The sequence below is a fragment of the Balaenoptera acutorostrata genome, chromosome 2 (genome assembly GCF_949987535.1).
Source record: "Balaenoptera acutorostrata chromosome 2, mBalAcu1.1, whole genome shotgun sequence".
Lineage (NCBI taxonomy): Eukaryota > Metazoa > Chordata > Mammalia > Artiodactyla > Balaenopteridae > Balaenoptera > Balaenoptera acutorostrata.
This window is the reverse complement of record NC_080065.1, coordinates 159,248,108-159,254,107: the sequence shown is the minus strand read 5'-3', so window position 1 is coordinate 159,254,107 and position 6,000 is coordinate 159,248,108.

Here is a 6,000-nt window from a genome sequence, read left to right as displayed (position 1 = left end):
AGGTGGTGCTGAGTTACCTCCCTCTTTGTTGGCCTGAGGCAACCCAGCACTGGAGGTTATATGCTCTTTGGTGGGGCTAATGGTGGGCTCTGGGAGGGTTCATGCCAACAGAACTTCTGCTGCCAGTGTCCTTGTCCTGGGGGGTGACACATTTCAACCCACAACAGAGTTGACCAGACCTAGGTAAGTTTCCAGCAGTGGGACCCTATGCTCTAGGGTCCTAAGAGGATGCACTGACTACTTGTGTGTTTTTCTGCAATATAATGTAAAGGAATATTCTTCCCCTACTGCCAGAGCACCTTGGAATTCCCAAAACATCTGGATCCTTTCTCAAAGGACCTTTCTAGCCATGGTATGAAGTAGGAATCAGCACCCCCACTTCACAGATGAGGAAAGTGTGGCTCAGAGAGGTGAAGTGGCCTGCCCTAGGGCCGGTGGGCAGAGAGCAGTGAAACTGGTATTCAATTCCGGGTCTGTTTGACTCCCAGCCCAGGACTTGGATGCCACCAATTTGCTGACAGCTCCTTCATTTTCTCTTTCAAGAGCTCACTGGTCTGAATTGTATTGTTGTTGTTTTCTTCCTTGTTAATTAGTGGGACAATTTGCATAGAAGGGAATAAATTGCTGACATAGAGAGACACATCCTCCTAATCAAATATGTTTGTTTAAAGCTGCAGGGGAAAGAGCTGACCTGTGGAGATGCTGTGGACGCTGTCATCCTGCAGGAGAGCGGGACTGGGGCCCTCCACACAAGATTGCAGAGGGCCACAAGGAGGATGGAGGATGGCGAGAGTGGGCACAAATGGACTCCACACAAGGGTGCGGAGACACACACCTGAGTGCCAGAGCAGCAGTGCGGGTGTAAACCCCAGCACCTGACCCGTCTGAGCCTCTGTTTCTTCATTTATAAAATGAAAGAATAATAATACCTACCACATATTCTACTGAGTATACAAAGAATTATAAAATAAGTAATGTAATAGAGGAATAGACAAGGAGCTATGGAGGCCCAGAGGACGGGCAAGTCTGTACCACGAGACTGACGAGAGTGAGCCTGAGAATGGTAAGAAGGGCAGGGAGGGTATGAACCTTGCTCCATAAGTTCAGGTGGGCAAGATCGCTCTCTTTTTTCCCCCAAACTCAATTAAACTCCTATCTTGAGCCCTCATTCTGCTGGGCCAGCAGGAGATGTAGCCTCAGCCCTTCAAGGAATTTGGTTCTGGGATCTGAAGCATCTCTTAGAGACACAGAGTGCCTGTCTCCATGGTCTTTTCAGTCTGCTTTTGAGCCACAGATGAACCCCTACAGTCTTCTGGATGAAGAGTGTACAGCATGTCCATTCTCCGGACATGACTTTGCTCTCTGGGGCCTAGGTGCCCTTGGGTGGGAGAGGGGGCACTTGGTGCCCTTAGCATGCAGGGTCCCTCTTCTCTCTGAGATCCCCAACCTCTCTGCTCCATCTCCTGCTCCCTTCAGCCCAGGGGATCCTTTCTGGAATGAGACAAATCTTTCTACATGTTTCTTCAAAACACTTCATCTGTACCCAGGAATTATCTCCCCTCTGTGGTGTAGATTTTGGAAACAAAAGCAAGAAGTTCAGGAAAGCACTTTCTGCTTTCCTTCCTGCCTTATCCTTTTCCCACGCAAGAAGCATACTTATTTCAATAAGGCATGGTGAGGAGGGTGGAGGGAGGGGGAAAAATGAAACAGTGTCCCAGCTTACAGGGCATTTAAGGCTGTGGGTGCTGTGAAGGGCCATCTTGGTGGGACTGAGTGTGTGTGGTGAGGAGGGTATGGTCCATGGAAGACATGAAGGGGTGGGAGGAGCCAGGGTGCAGGCTGCAATGGGCTTTCAATGTCAAGGTTGGGAGACTGGATTTAATCCTGAGGACCAGGAGGAGCATTGAGAGGCTACAGGCAGGGAAGTCATGGGGTCAATTTAAGCCAGTGAGAAGGGTGGATGGGAAGAAAAACTAAAAGAGGGAGATTGTAAGGAGGCATCTGAGGGAGGAGTAAGGGGGACCTGCACTCAGATTCTGGCAAAGGAAGGGGCCAACTCAAGTCACTTTGAAACTGGAATGGTCAGGACTTAGCAGCTGATAAAATGTTCATTGATATAAAGGGAAGCATCTAAAATGGCACCTGGGTTTCCAGTCTGGTGACATCACCACCCAATTTAAAGGACATGGGCATATAGCATATTTGGGGGAAATATGATGAAGGTTCTGGGGGACATGTTGACTTTGAGGTGCCCGCAAGGATATTCAGTTAGCAAGAAACAGCATGAAGAGATATATATGAGTGTGAATCTCAATAGAAAGTTCTGGGATGGAAACATTTAGAAGTTATTGGCATAGAGATTTTTTTTTTCATCCATCCCTTCAACCATCCATCCAGGCGATCACTGACAAGTAATCTGATGATAAAAATAGATTGTAGCCATTCTGTGATACAGGGATACACAGGATTTGGGGGGACTGCTATGGAGAATCTTACCCAGTTAGGAGAGATCAGGGAGATCACAGAAAAAGTGACACCTAAACTGAGTCCTGAGGTGTGAATTGGAAAGTGCTTGATGGATGAGAGAACTTGGAGGCTGAGGAGCTCACCTGAGGATGGAGCTGGAATCATGAACTTCACCCCAGAGGTAAATCATTGTCACAACCTGTCCTAAGCAAGGCATGGTGTTCAGATGGAAAATGGATTTCCTTTATGTATTGGTCATGGTAATTCTTTTTACTGTAACAAATAAAACCCAGAATTTCATTAATAACACCATGAAAGTTGTTTTTCATTCATGTAACAGCCCAATGCAGGCAGGCGGCTCTCCACATGGTGATTCAGGGATCCAGGCTCCTTCCATCTTGTGGCTCCATCATCCCCCCAAGAGTCCTCAGCTTTACAACATCGCAGAGTAGGGAGGAGTGGGAAGGAAGAGAGAGTAGAGATTCTGCACTACCTGCTTAAAAGTGCCATCCTAGAAGGGACACACATCACTTCCACCTTCCACTCACAGTCGAATGCTGAACACTAGTATATAATGAAGCTTCGAAACAAGAGGGGCTGAGAAAGATAATCCCTTACCAACTGAGGCCCTCATGGTGACAACTCCATGCTATGGAAGGTGGCCATGGACTTTCAATAGAACCAGCCATCTCTGTCACTCTCGGCATCAAAGTGAGCGATAGAGGGAGCATGGAGAACTGTTGTAGGGAAAGATGATTTGGCTGCAATAGGGCTCAGTAAGAAAGCTGATGTGACAGATTCACAGTCTTCCATGGGTAGTTATGGTGTGTGGCCAGTTACTTCCAACCCAAGCATGATAGCTCTTCCTCAAATTTGCCTTTTAGTGAAGCCCCATGGATTCATGTTGGGGTCCCAAGTAGAGTGTGGAGGAGGTAAAGGTGCTGTCAATATAATAAAAGAATAAAAGAGCTGTTTGGTTAAAACTCTGTAGGGCACAGGAAACACAAGCAGTCCTGCCGTGGTCCTCTGATGATAGACTGAAATACAAAGGGAAAAGGGCATCTTCTCCCTTTACCCACCCAGAGCCTGAGGAAAGTGGAAACTACAGGACCCCAGGGCATCAGTGGCCCTGCCCATCAGAGTCTGAGAAATTCTGGGTATCCAGGGAGCTCAGTGGATAACAGACCCCAGCAGGTTCACACCTGTTCTCCAGCACATGTGAGAGTCCACCTGGGCTAGGAGGAGTGGTCTTCATAAGAGGATGGAATCTCCCAAAGGCAGATGGGGGCGGGTGTCTATGACATTTAAGGTGTTATTGTTATTAAGACCCCATCATTACTCTCAGTGGTGAGGCCTGAGAAACTCAGCTTAAATATAACACAGTGCATTGGGCCGTTCAAAAATGTTAGCTTTCAGAAAATAAGTGACTCTATATATATATGTCTTACAATGAAACACAAAGCAAGATGGTTACCCTAAAACACAAAGTTAATGAATCAAAACGTGTCTCTAGTGATGTCAGAAATTCTAAATGTCAAAAAAGGCATGTATCTGAAACGACATCACATGTATACGAGAGATGAATAAGTAAATATATTGTAAGTAATAGTCATCTTTCTCACTGTCAGAGAAAGAAGTTATAATCAAGCAAAGAGAGGATGTTAGAATAAACCCTTTGCATTGGAACCAGAGGTATCAAAATAAACTTATGTTTGATTTTGATAGAGATAGATAGATAGATAGATGATAGATGATAAAAGAGAAATATGGAGAGAGAGAGAGAGATGGAGAGAGAGAGAGATGGAGAATGAGAGAGAGAGAGAAAGAGGTGTGTGTGCATACATGGACTGCTATACCTCCATCATTTCCTAACTCTGTCCACTGAGAGGAACTAGAAGCAATGACACTCCTCTAGCACAACTAACATCCAGATCTTGGTTTCTAAATACCATTCCTCAACAAAAAAGAATCAGAGCTCCTTGGAGTCATGGTTGATTCCAGGACTGGGAAAGGGACAACACAAGATGAGTCTGGAGCATCTTGTAGTGCCAGAAACTAAGAAAGCACTGAAAACAAGTGGGATGTGTATAAAATAGATAACTAATGAGCACCTACTGTATAGCTCAGGGAACTCTACTCAGTGCTCTGTGGTGACCTCAATGGGAAGGAAATCCAAAAAAGAGGGGGTATATGTATACATATAGTTGATTCACTTTGCTGTACAGCAGAAACTAGCACAATATTGTAAAGCAACTATACTCCAATAAAATTTTTTTTTAAAGTTAAAAAAAAATAAAGTGGAGAAAAAAGAAGCGGAATGTGTCAAAAGGACACAGGAATCAACCTGAAAGAGCTTCCAATTACAAAAGCTGAAACAATCTGAGCAACAAAATAAAGTATTTGATTATAACCCAAAGAATATATAAATATCCTTAGTCCACACTAATAAAATGAATGATTGAATCAACACATAAATGGGGACAAGAAACAACTCTTCCTTTCAGAAGAATTCTGATAAATAAAAGTAGAAGGAATAGAAGAAATAGAAAATTACTACTAGAACACTACAGTAGTAATTGCTGCAGGCAAGAGCCACTGATGAATGCTAAAATTAGTGTCAGAAGGTTTAAGGAGAAACAGGATATTTGTACATCCTCCAAGTACCTTCCCCCAAATTTTTACTAATTACAGGGGGAAAAATGGTAACATTACAATGGAGAAACTTGGAAAACACCATCTAAACTGAGGGGTCAGGGTTAACAACACTAAGAATAAGACAGATCAATATCACATACCCCATAATGTGATGCACTAATAAGTGACATATATGCACTAATAAGGGCATATCCCCTCAGAATCCCCAAAATCATATCTTCAGTGTAACTATGGGAAAACATCAGACAAACCCCAAATTGAGGGACAGTCTACAGAACAGTTCTCTTCAAAAGTGTCAAGGTCATGAAAGACAAGGTAAGACAGAGGAACTGTCACAAATTAGAGAAGACTAAGGAGACAACTAAATGTAACATGGGATCCTGGAAGGATTTTAGTGGAAACCTGGTGAAATCTAAATAAAGTCTGTAGTTTGGTTGTTTCTTTTTTTTTTTTTTAATGCATGTAAGGAGTTTGATCAAAATTGTTTCTGGAAATGTGATGGAGACCTCAAAGCAATACTTTAATGTCTTCATTAAAATGATATATTTGTGTCTTAGTTTAGCAAATAAAAACTGTTAGTAGACAGAGGAAGATGGCGTGCATGTGGCTCTGTGTCAGGGAGTCTTCTCTGACGATCTTTGGGAGGCCTGGAAAGAAAGGGGTGTGCCCATGAGCTTCCTAAGGGCCCATGGGAGGTAATCGACTTCTGGGCTACGGGCACTTCACAGCCACTGCATTATTTTAAGCCACAGCAACCCTATGGGGGGGGGGGGTTATTTATAAATAATTCCAATTTACGAATGAGGAAACTGAGTCTGAGTGAGACTTATTAAGATATAGCAGCCACAATTTGTTGAGTGCCTGCTACAGGTAGAAATT